We start from the raw sequence: 13,700 nt of genomic DNA, 5'->3' as shown, positions 1-13,700 counted from the left end.
CCTTACTTTCTTTTTTGATACAGAGCAGTTATCAGCACTTTTACATTTCTCCACCATGTTTCATTCATAAAATAGTGATGCCTTGGCGGCAGGAAAAATTAGGAAGATAGCAGCTAGCAGCTGACCTGATGACAGCAAGGGCCACAGGTTAAGAGGTCCCGGAGGTTTGGCCTACTAAGTGGCCTAAAACAAAAATTTTCATACTGACTTTTGTACACATTATATATTCTAGTGTATTATCATAATTTGTTTAACATGTGCAAATATTTTTTTTTACCTCAACCTTAAACCAGATAAAGACTTGCGCCCCCCCTGTGACCTTTGCCGCCCCCCTAAGGGGTGCCTGGACCCCAGGTTGGGAACCTGTGTCCCTGTGTTATATTGGGTTTCAATGGGACATATTGGTCCTCTAAGTGTCCCTGTGTTATAATGGGTTTCAATGGGACATATTGGTCCTCTAAATGTCCCTGTCAGTATTTTAATTAAACTGTTTATTTTTGACTTTTTATAGAATCTGAGCTTGAACTTCAAATCTTCAAGTAAAATCTCACATCCTGACCAGAAATCATGTTGTCAGCATTAACACCCCATTAATACAGAACAGCTGACATGATCAACCAAAGTCAGGTATAGAAATATGAAGTTTAGAGTAACATCATTACTACTATCACTAAGGTTCTAGACAGAGGAACTAAGATGGAGCCTGTGTTTGGCTCTGCGTCGGTCACCTCTCTGCTCTCTAGTAGAAAAAGACCCTCCCATGGATAAATGATAACATTTGTAGTTTTAGGAGAAAATGTCGGAAAAAATTAGAGATACACAGACTCCATTTAAAAGACATGATGCTGGATCTGAATGAATTGATAAAGCAGGCTCGCTCAGCTTATTTTCTAATCTTGTGTCAGGAAATAAGAAGAATCCAAAAGTCCTGTTTGACACTATTGGAAATCTTACTGCACCTTCGGCTGTAACTTTTTTTTTTTTTTTTTTTAACAAAGTACATGACATTAGGGCCAGTGTTAATTCTCCACTCATCAGTGTTTGTTCTACTGAGTTTTCACCGGTGTCGTCTTGGTCGTCCTTCACCCCTGTCAGCCTACAGGATGTGAAGATCATAACAGAAAATATGAAACCATCTTCGAGCCCCGCTGACAATGTCCCAACAACTCTATTGTTGAAAATGTTTGATATTGTCGGCCCCTGTATGGAAAAAATAATGAACCTTTCACTTAGATCTGGCTCAGTCCCCAGCTACTTCAAACACGCTGTGGTAAACCTGATCCTTAAAAAGCCCAATCTTGACCCTTCAGAACCTAATAACTACAGGCCCATATCTAAACTTCCATTTATCTCCAAAAGTTTTGAAAAAGTAGTGGCATGCCAGCTGACCTCCTTTATGGAGCAGCACAACTTGTTTTATACTTTTCAGTCTGGTTTTCCAAAATTACACTCCACTGAAACAGCCCTTATCAAAGTCTCTAATGATGTGATGATGGCATCAGACTCTGGCTGCTACACTGTACTTATACTTCTTGATTTGACTTCTGCTTTTGACACTGTGGATCACCGTATCAGTCGGCTTCATAATGAGATGGGACTATCAGGATCTGTCCTTCAGTGGTTCTCTTTCTATATTCATGACTTTAATGTTGCTGTAAACAATGTACAGTCTGGTGTGACCAATTTGTCCTGCGGAGTGGCACAAGGGTCAGTTTTGGGTCCTATTTTGTTGTTACTGTACATTTTGCCACTTGGTCAAATTATTGGTTGTTTCAGGGATGTATCATATAATTTCTATGCCGACGATGTCCAGTTGTATTGTTCTTTTATAACTATGCTGAGTTCCATTGTTTGTCTCTGTTCCTAGAGTGTGTGTCCTCCATCAAAGACTGGCTGGCCACTAACTACCTGCAGATAAATTCAAACAAGACTGAAACGCTGATCTTTGCTCCAGACCATAAGATCCCGCTGATCAAACAGCACCTTGGCTCTCTGGGCCCCTCTGTCAAATCCAGCCTCAGAAACCGGGGGGTTGTGTTTGACCAAGCCTTGTCTTTGGAGACACTCAAAACAGCTCGTCCAAAACTTTCAACAAGACTTGACTACTGCAACTCTGTTTTTACCTGTCTGAATAAGTCTGCCCTGAACAAACTGCAAATAGTTAAAGATTCTGCTGCTAGACTTTTAACAGGTGCTCCTCGAAGGTCTCATATCACTCCAGTCTTGTCGGCTCTCCATTGGCTCCCTGTACAATTCAGGATTGATTTTAAGATTTTAGTGCTGACTTTCAGAGCCTTAAACGGTCAGGCCCCACAGTACATCCTGGACCTTTTGAAGCCATATTCCTCTGGCCGAACTCTTTGGTCCTCTGGCCAGAACCTGCTTGTAGTCCCAAAGACTCGTTATAAGACCCGAGGGGACCTGTCCTTTCAGTCTGTTGCTCCCAGACTATGGGACGTCCTGCCCCTGTCCATGCGTCTGGCAGACTCTGTTGTCTCTTTTAAAAAGGATCTGAAAACATGTTTATTTAGGAAAGCTTTTGGTTGATGGGTTTTCACTAGTGTCACTTTAATTTTACATATGTATTTACATTTTTATATTGTTTGTTTTACCTATTCTTTTGTACAGCACTTTGTGATTTTATCTGCTTTATAAATACATTTTACTTACTTACTTCAGTTTGGTTTCCATTTAATTGAAGGAAGTTTCTCGTTGGATCAACATTTGATATCATTTAGATAATCTGAAAGCAGGCGCTGTTGGTGTAACTGAAATATAACATTGTGTATTAATATAGTATAAAATATTAAATCTGCTCTATATGTGTGTGTGTCCCTACAGGGCTGAGTGCTGTCTCATCAGCTGCTGGACTTCAGTACTATTTTGTTTATGACAGGAAGAACTTTACTGAAGCCCAAAGATACTGCAGAGAGAAACACACAGACCTGGTCACTGTAGACAGCATGGAGGTTATGAATAACCTGACCAACATGGCAGATTTAGACAACATGTTCTACTCCAACAACAGCTACGTGAGTTCACTTTTCTCTCTTTCATCTCAAAGTCTTTCTGACAGGAGGTTTGAAAGCCTCCATAGGAACTAATAACTAGATGTAGAGCAGTAAGAAATAGAATATTTATCTTTGAAATGTAGAAGAAGTCTAAAGTATTTGAGTTTAACCTTCAGCAGACAGTAGCCAAATTTACATCCATGTTTTCATGTGAATAAAGTGATATTGAATAAATGAATATTGACTCAAAGTTAATACGTTTGATCTCATCGGATTTCTCTTAATCGCTAAACGGTGTATGCGATAAATGCTGATGGAAACATTATTTGCCGAATAAATAATGAATTGTGATTACATTTTAGGCCATTTTATGGTTAAACAGACGCACCTGTAAAGGTCAGAAGTGGTGAATACCGCGCGCCCAATGTGCACTACCGGGTGTATCGTTACTGACGCAAATGTTCCTTATCATGTAACGAGGGTCTGCTACAGCCTGTAGTATGATTGATGGCTCAATTAACTTCACATAAACATTTGAATATATTTGTACTCAGACCCCAAGTGAAGGAGTTCAAGTACCTTGGGGTTTTGTTTGCGAGTGAGGGGACAACGGAGCGGGAGATTGGTCGGAGAATCGGCGCAGCGGGTGCGGTATTACATTCAATCTATCACACCGTTGTGACGAAAAGAGAGCTGAGCCAGAAGGCAAAGCTCTCAATCTACCGGTCAGTTTTCCTTCCTACCCTCACCTATGGTCATGAAGGCTGGGTCATGACCGAAAGAACGAGATCCAGGGTACAAGAGGTCAAAATGGGTTTCCTCAGGAGGGTGGCTGGCGTCTCCCTTAGAGATAGGGTGAGAAGCTCAGTCATCCGTGAGGAGCTCGGAGTAGAGCCGCTGCTCCTAGTAGAGTAGAGCCAGTTGAGGTGGTTCAGGCATCTGGTAACGATGCCCCCTGGGCGCCTCCCTAGGGAGGTGTTCCAGGCACGTCCAGCTGGGAGGAGGCCTCGGGGAAGACCCAGGACTAGGTGGAGGGAGGTCAAGCTGGGAGGAGGCCTCGGGGAAGACCCAGGACTAGGTGGAGGGAGGTCAAGCTGGGAGGAGGCCTCGGGGAAGACCCAGGACTAGGTGGAGGGAGGTCCAGCTGGGAGGAGGCCTCGGGGAAGACCCAGGACTAGGTGGAGGGAGGTCCAGCTGGGAGGAGGCCTCGGGGAAGACCCAGGACTAGGTGGAGGGATTATATCTCCAACCTGGCCTGGGAACGCCTCGGGATCCCCCAGTCAGAGCTGCATAATGTGGCTCGGGAAAGGGAAGTTTGGGGTCCCCTGCTGGAGCTGCTCCCCCCGCGACCCGACACCGGATAAGCGGACGAAGATGGATGGATGGATAGATAAGCTTATTAAAGAACAAATGAAACATTAATAACTTTGATTAGGAATTACATACTAACGTGTAAGTATGTCGGACAGTTGAAAAAAGAAAACTTTATCTTGCAATGGTGTTTTAAGTTTGTGCTCTAAAACAGAACAGAGTGTCCCGACTTGGTCTGTAGTGGAAGACGGAAGTCCCCTGTTGACTAGTGTGCTGAGACACTCACACTCCTGCATGAGTCCATACTGTACATTAGTTCAGTAAAAGACAGTATCAGTGTCAGGAGTAATATGACAAGTTTGATGGATAAGATTTAGTTAAGGTTTCATAAGGTTTATTTCGTTTGTAAATGTTTAGATAACGTTTTCTTTTTTCAACTATCCTACACTTAAAACCTATATTAACACACTCACTAACCGCAAGTACATGTCTAAGTCATTATATGTTTAAATGCATGCGTCACTGGAAAATGGTCATCCGTAAGATAATTTCTTTTTTGTTTTAACCAATCAACCAAGCTGATTTGAGATCAGAAGGGACTAGACATTTTAAATGTAATTGCCCCCTGGGCACCTCCCTAGGGAGGTGATCCAGGCACGTCCAGCTGGGAGGAGGCCTCGTGAAAGACCCAAGACTAGGTGGAGGGAGGTCCAGCTGGGAGGAGGCCTCGTGGAAGACCCAAGACTAGGTGGAGGGAGGTCCAGCTGGGAGGAGGCCTCGGGGAAGACCCAGGACTAGGTGGAGGGAGGTCCAGCTGGGAGGAGGCCTCGGGGAAGACCCAGGACTAGGTGGAGGGAGGTCCAGCTGGGAGGAGGCCTCGGGGAAGACCCAGGACTAGGTGGAGGGAGGTCCAGCTGGGAGGAGGCCTCGGGGAAGACCCAGGACTAGGTGGAGGGAGGTCCAGCTGGGAGGAGGCCTCGGGGAAGACCCAGGACTAGGTGGAGGGAGGTCCAGCTGGGAGTAGGCCTCGGGGAATACCCAGGACTAGGTGGAGGGAGGTCCAGCTGGGAGGAGGCCTCAGGGAAGACCCAGGACTAGGTGGAGGGAGGTCCAGCTGGGAGGAGGCCTCGGGAAGACCCAGGACTAGGTGGAGGGAGGTCGGGGAAGACCCAGGACTAGGGAGGAGGGAGGTCCAGCTGGGAGGAGGCCTCGGGAAGACCCAGGACTAGGTGGAGGGAGGTCCAGCTGGGAGTAGGCCTCGGGGAAGACCCAGGACTAGGTGGAGGGAGGTCCAGCTGGGAGGAGGCCTCGGGGAAGACCCAGGACTAGGTGGAGGGAGGTCCAGCTGGGAGGAGGCCTCGGGGAAGACCCAGGACTAGGTGGAGGGAGGTCCAGCTGGGAGGAGGCCTCGGGGAAGACCCAGGACTAGGTGGAGGGAGGTCCAGCTGGGAGGAGGCCTCGGGGAAGGACCAGGACTAGGTGGAGGGATTATATCTCCAACCTGGCCTGGTAACGCCTCGGGAGATGTTTTTTACAGTGTGTTCAGGGAACAAGCAGCTAGCAGATAGTGAGATGTTTGATGTCACATCAGTTAGAGCACCTTTAACACATAGAAACAACTAATGCAGTAAAACAGTAGACAAAACTAAACATCCCAAAACAGTATTTACAACAACAGAGATCTATGTTCTTGAGAAGCTAATTGAAAATCTGTTTGAGTGATCAGAAACTATCGCTGGTAATGAGTTATTAAAGGAGGGTAACAGAATGAAGGAGTCGTAGAGGATCAGACTGATAGTATCAAGACTGGAGATGGAAAGATTAGGTAAACATGTGGTCTTCAACAAAAAGCTAGAGCAGAGTCTAATTCTTCATATCACAATCAGAGAGCCTGGATAGGACTGTACAATGACCATGTCCTGGGCAGCTGGAGGTGGTCACTGTCAGACCCAAGTTTCTACAAACCCGGGGAGACGGAGTTCAGACGATGGGGGGCTGGAGAACCAAACGCTGGAGGCAGGGAAGAAATCTGCACAGGGATGTATCCCGTTGGACTCTGGTACGACAAAAGTTGTGACAGCAGGTGTTATCCAATCTGCACAGATGTCAGAGGTGAGAATATTAACTGATGAAGTTTCCCTTCTCTGCTTCTCTTTGCCTCTTTGTTTTCATTATTCAGGCCTCTGTAGTATCAGTCAGTCACTCTGACAAAAAGCAGCTTTCACACAGGTTAGTGCCGTTCAAAGAGCTTTACAGCTGACAGCAGCAGATAAGAAGACGGCAGGAATGAGAGCAGTAAACGTAGTTACACACCGAGCCGATAATCGGCCGTGCGACAGTCTGGCGAGGTCAGTGACTCGAGTCTGTTCGGTGTGTCCGGTGCCGTCGTCAGTCTGGGGGGCTGTCGGCGTTCATCTGACCTGACATGTTCAGTCGGGGGGGCAGTCGGGACTCACCTGGAAATGGCGAGCGGAATGAGGTGACTAGAGGCTCTCAATATCTGATGAAAATCTTTTAAACTGACCTTTGTTGATCTGAAAGGAAGACAGATTCAGCAACTGCACGGCCTATTTCTCTCTTCAAATGTTTTCAGAAACACTTTTCGGTAAACTATTTTAGTACAATATGAGATCGCATTCTGAACGAGTCGCCATTAATGGCCGGTTGAAAAATCTAAAATCTGGAAGCAGCAGCCAGATCGCGTGACGCGTTCGTCCAATCAGCTGCCGGTTTTCATTTTTTGGGCGACAATACAGATTAGCGCCGCCTGCTGTTGATAAAATATTCATATGCATAAAAACAACAATCTGATGTGGTCCTTTATATCTCAATGGATTTATTTTAGATATTATAAAGACATGAATCACATATGTGGATGGATGGGAGGTTGTATGTTATGCTGCCTCTACACTTCTCTCTGCTCTATTTTCAGGATCAAATGTGACTTTTGTCATCGTCACCAAAGCCCTGACATGGACTGAAGCCCAGAGCTACTGCAGAGCTAACTACACAGACCTGGCCAGTGTGAGGAACATGACAGATAACCAGAAGATACAGCCAAGGCTTTCAGGAGGAGGTTTGTACTGGTTTGGCCTTTTCAGAGACTCCTGGAAGTGGTCAGATGGAAGTACCTCCTCATTCAGCTTCTGGAAGAAAGGCCAACCTGATAACAACGGGAACAAGACTTGTGTGGCTGCAGACTTCAGCCAATCAGGAGCCTGGGAGGACTGGTCCTGTGACATGGAGAGAGCTTTCATTTGCTACGGTCCAGGTGAGTGCTAACCCGGGATTCAAACAGCTTTTACATTTAGATTCAGGTTTTATTATTATTATTTTTAAATAATTGTGTCTTATGTCTTTTAATATCAGCAAAGAATCATATACAAAACAGAAAGTCACTTATCTAAATAGCAACCAAATGTCTGGCAGGAAGTGATTTTTATCTGTTCAGGGCTTAGCCAAGCTAGCTGTGTGGCTCTATGAATGGCAGTGTCTGTCTGTCAGTCAGTCGATTCCACCACTCCAAATTTAGTATAATCTCAACAACTACCATGGCTGTAGACTCTGTCTTGTTATAGCTTCTGTTACCCATAATTGTTTAAAGCTAAAAACCAAATTGATCTGATTCGGTATAAGAAATGATTCACAATCAATCTGATTTGATAAAATGCTTTCAAACCCCAGTGCTGCTCCAGAGTGAGTGAATCTCAAATCTTAGTGTAGATTATAACAGGCTGATTTTCAACATAGTGGATCACACAATACAGGTCATATAAATAACATGTATTTATGTTTATTTTGTTGGACAACTTTGTAAGCATAATGTAGGGATTTCAAGGACAGCTCAGTGTAACAGATTCATCTGTTTGCCTTGTGTCAACATGTAGCATTCATGAGCTGTGACCAAACTGCAGTTTTATAGTTTTATACAAAAACATATGTCTATGAGATCACAAAAATTGTGTTTTCAGTTATATTCACATGCAATATAAATGCAGGTAAATTTCGCTGACTTTGAGTGGATAGAGAAAAATAAATTTTCTATTTTACAATTCAGGATTTTAAGTTGATGATACATTTTTCTCAAGATGTTTTTAACAAAATGAGCAAAAATCTTCCTTTATTTATATTAAGGTTTACTTTGGCATCACATGAGAATAACACAAAAACAAGAGAAAAAAATCAGGTTGTGGAGAGTAAATGTGAACATGATGATGTGGATCATTTCCATGGAATAGTTAGTAAAGTTAGCATGCAGTGGTGATCAGCTGCAGATGATCACTTAGTGTTGAATCTATTGTTTAAACTGATGATGAGGAATGAACAGGATGATGATTATTATCAACACAGAAATGTTTGAACTCATAAAGTTTGTTTGATTTTTACAAAGTGGTGTTTACTTCAAAGAAAGTGCTGAAAGTGAAGTTTGAGAACAAGAAGAATCTGGATCTGAATGACCCTGCTGTGATGGAGGCCATGTTGAAGCAGGTAAATCAGGTTTTATACTCTTATACTAAAACAGAACAACCAAATGACTCTTAAAAGCAAATTAAAAGAAGATAACACTTTATTCACCTTCCAGCATTAAAGAAACTGTGTGAGGAGGAATCATATAAAGAAATAGTTAGAACAACAAATACAGCTAATTAAGAACATTTAAAAGCTATATATATTATACACATTACATCACTTTGGTCAGATACATGACATGAGCTTTGTGCATAAATAGTCTAGTAGTGGCACTCTGAGGGAGAATTAGGATGAATCAACACAGCTTCTATCTGACACCAGAAAAATGTACAAATATAATCCAGCAATCTGAGAAAAGTATGAACAAGAGAAGAAAGTATATATGAGTCCAGTCTAACTACCAGTGCAGGATGTGATGTGTCTCTCTGTTAGTGACGACGTGGAGGAGTTTTATCATAGGTGTAGATATCGGGGGATTCAGGGGGTATGTCCGTAGATTAGATTTGTCCCCCTTAAATAAATATGAAAGACATGCCACTCCCTAAAATATGTACGGAAAACAAGATCTGTGTCTCCTTTGCACCATCGGGGAGTCAAAGAACACAACGTGTCTCTTGTGATTTTGACTGTCGTGTCTTTTAAACTTTGGAGCTCCTGGCTTTAACAAGGTTAACAAAAGGTACATGATTCCTAAAAAAACATTATGAAAAACGTTATGTTTTGAATCTGCAGAACGTTTTGAACAATACAGGAGAATAATACTAATAATTAGAAAAATCCGCACGAAATTTTGACAGTGTGCCATACACAGGCATTGGAAAATCTGAAACGGTCTGAAAACTGGTCAATACATAAACTGTGATTTGGTAAAAACTAGAGATGTTCCGATACCAGTATCGGTATCGGCTCCGATACTGCCTAAAACGCTGGTATCGGTATCGGGAAGTACTGGAGTTTATGCACCGATCCGATACCACGTAATAAAGCCCTGAAGAAAATCTACAATAATGTAGTTTATTTATGTTCTTTTTCCGTTATAACTGACTGTCAAACTGGATAATAAAAGAAAGTTCTGGGGCATTCATTGTTTGTGTTTGTTCATGTTTACAAAGAGTTTAACCTGAGCCAGACCGACAACAAAGATAGAAATCATATCACATCCATACAGAGATAGTAGTATACAGCTGTTAAAACATAATGAAATATATGACACTCTGGTATTGGATCGGTACTCGATATCGGCCGATACGCAAGTTCAGGTATCGGAATCGGTATCGGGAAGCAAAAAAGTGGTATCGGGCCATCTCTAGTAAAAACCGTGCTTGATATAAGAATGCCCATTCAGCCCAATAAAGGCCCAAGTGTTGTCTTGTCTTCGGTTTCCCCATTAAAGTCTATGGGAAATTTTGCTATGTTTTTTTGTTGATTTCGTGAAAACTGCGCGACAAAAAGTAGCAGGACAAAAATGTGGCAGAATAATAAGTATGGGGGATAACAGTCATGCTTTTGCAGCACATCGTTACACTGAACTACAAATGTCCGCAAGAAATCACAGTAAATCTGCGGTTTGACATGTTCTGAAAAGATAGGACAACACGGCCTACACTAAAGAGTCTCCATGATAGGAGGTGTGTGTGTCAGAACTTGTTGCTATGGTGATTTCCGCAGTGAGGGAGTAGAGGAGGTAGGGGAACACAGTATCTTTAATGGGTCAAACATGTTCATTTAATGATAATCAGACCTCTCAAGTTTGTTCTGTAATTCAAAAACCGTGGGTCCAAACGGCAAAAATATTAACATCACAAGAAAGATAAAAGTCTGGCGAACGCATCGATGTGGTTTCTATATTTGTGGTGACAAATATATGCGACACAGAGCAGGTAACAAACAGGGAACCATCTGCGTCCTTCCGGATTTTTTTGTTGTTGTTTCTATCGGCAGTTAGTATGAACAGAGCCAAAAGTTTAGGTCCGGTGGATTCCATAGTTAATGTCTGCGATCGGCACAAGATTTCCTACAATTTGACCATCTATGATGTATGAAGAAGGAAAACTGTAGGGGAGAGAGAATCGTACTGGAGCTTCCCCCTCTGTCCTCCCCTCTAGCTCTCAACATCCCGTCCCCATACACACACATTGGAAAATCTGAAATGGTCTGAAAACTGGACGATACATAAACTGTGATTTGGTAGAAACCGTGCTTGATATCAGAATGCCCATTCAGCCCAATAAACAAAGTCTTGTCTTCGGTTTAAACTTTTAATTATTTTTCTACATTAAAGTATGGCGATACAGTATGGCCCCAAATAGGGGTTGTTTTGAGCTATGTTAAGCAATTTCCCGAAGACCGAACCACGCAGCAAATCTCTTATAAAAGTCATAGCACACCATTGCCAATCATTACACAAATTTTGTGTGCATCTGTTGGCAACGCTCTGTGACTAGTAGTGGGACAAAAATGTGGCGGAGTAATAATAAGTATGATAATAATAGTAATATAGTAATTCTGTCGACTGCTGCTATTGCAGCACATTGGCACACTGAATAATCAAATAACAATTTCCTTTACATACATAAAGACATTTGCTCAATAAATTGAAGCATATAAATATAATTTAAACTAAACCTACGCCCTTATTTTGTGTCTCAGCTGAAACAGAAGCTGAGGGCCCAGGGGCTGGACGACAACATCAAACTGAGCTGGAGGAAGCAGGCCGATGGAAAAGTCTTCCACAAGGAAGACAAGAAGACCAACAAGAGGAGGAGGAAGAGGGAGGAGCTGTAATGTTGAGTTGCTGCGTCTGTTTTCATCAGACAAAAGTCTGGTTCTTTCCTCAAAGATGTGACGGAGCAGAACAGAGCTGCAATAATCAGCTGATTCAGAGTGATTTCTGTATTTTCTTTTTCAACCTGGACCCTATTTTCCCAAGTGATTAATGTGAACAAAAGTCTTTGAATTTGGTCCAGTTTAGAACGCTGGAACCGGCCTTCAATGTAACCCTACAGGACAAATGTTCAGTATCAGTTAATGTCCGCTATTTGCCGCTGACAGGCTCAGATTATTGTTCTGACTGATATGTCTGACAACATTATGGGATGGATCTCTCCAGAGATAGACCTTGTTGTTAAAGAGTAAGATCCTTTTAGTTTAACATGAAACAGCCCCAAAATCACCATCACCAAACCCACCAGACACATGTAAATGGGTCAATTAAGGGTTTATTTTAACCAGAGTGGTGATTGTTGGAACAGTGGACAGATGAACCAAGATGGCTTTATATAGTTTTATTTAGTTTCTGTCCTCTTTGAATGAAGTGTGTTTTACAATGATAAAAGTCCTGATTATTTACATGGAGTCTGGTGGGTTTGGTGATGGAGATTTTGGGGCTGTTTTAAACTAAAAGGATCTTAATCTTTAATTGTGTTGTCCTTCGGGTCCCAGTGACCCGAAGGACAAAACAAGGATCATGTACTTCAGTTTACTTTGTTGATAATTGCTCTCTAAACCCTGTTTCTTGTCAAGTGAGTAAGTAAAGTTTATTTCTAGAGCACATTTAAACACAGTTCAAGCTGACCAAAATGCTGTACAAACAAGCACTAAGGTGCTGTATTAACCCTTGTTAATCACAAGGACCCGAAGGACAACACAAAATAGGGTCCAGATTGAAAAATACTGAAGTTACCCTTTTGATGAATTAGTCTCAACTATTTTGATAATCAATTCATCTTTTTACAGCTTCTCAAACATGAAGATTTTATGCTTTTCTTAATTTTATTTGATCATAAACTTAATATATTTGGGCTTTAGACTGTTGCTAGATTAAAACAAGACTAGTATTTATCTGATTTATCATCTGTGGGGAAATATAACCAACATGTTTTACTGATTTCTGATATTTGATGTTTTTCAGGTTGGGGTGGAGATGTTTTAACATTAACATTATTTAAAGGACAATTCCAGCACAAAATTAATGAATGAATGGTTAATAGTTCTCTGTGATTTGTTTTCATGCTAATCAAATGTATTTCTAGCTTGAAACAAGATACCGCAAACCGATGATTAGCTTCTAATGCTAGCCTTCAGAGCAGAGGGTAAATCGCTATTTCTTAGGGTGACCAGACAGCCCCGATTTTGAGTTGCGTCTCCAAAGTCCTGACAAAAGCCTGTCGGGACACTAAAATGTCCCAATTTAGCCTACACCAACCACTATAAAATTGTCCCAGTTATCAGCGATTACATAGCCGACGTGGTCTTATTATAGCCAGATCATTAACTAAACCCATGTAGAAAGCCTAATAAAGCATCCAGCATATGATTTTAACAATGTGTGAGTGTCAGTCTGCATAATCTGTGCAGCCAGCATCACAACATATATTTGTAAACATTGTTGCAATGCCTCCTCTTATCGGTCTCATTTTAAACCGGTGAAGTTGGCTGGACGTTTGATATTCAGTTGATATTCGATTTTAACTTCCCCTTCGTTCAAGATCGACAATGCAATTCAGGTCAATGAAGTGATCAGAGTCAAAGAAAGTTGACATTATTACAGGGTATCAAAAGAAAACAACTACAATTATTATCACTAGAGATTTGTATCCGACAAAAACCTTCATCTGTTCTGTCGCTAGGTTGGTGTAAGGGACCGTCAACAAATTACAGTTTTGGTAGATTGGCAATGACAGTAGGGATAGTAGTATGCTAGTGTTACAAGCTAATCAGTGGTTCGCAGTATCTTGTTTCAAGCATGAAAACTCAATTAGTAAAACATATCCCAGAGAACGCTCGATTCGGTACACATATGTTATTAACCCCTAGGTTCATTTTGCGCCGGAATTGTCCTTTAATTTGTTTAAAATATAAATGATCTTTAGTGTTAGTGTAATGTTTAAAATGTATTTTCATCAGACT

Source organism: Perca flavescens, chromosome 7, assembly GCF_004354835.1.
Source record: "Perca flavescens isolate YP-PL-M2 chromosome 7, PFLA_1.0, whole genome shotgun sequence".
Classification (NCBI taxonomy): Eukaryota; Metazoa; Chordata; class Actinopteri; order Perciformes; family Percidae; genus Perca; species Perca flavescens.
Note: the sequence above shows the minus strand (reverse complement) of the source record.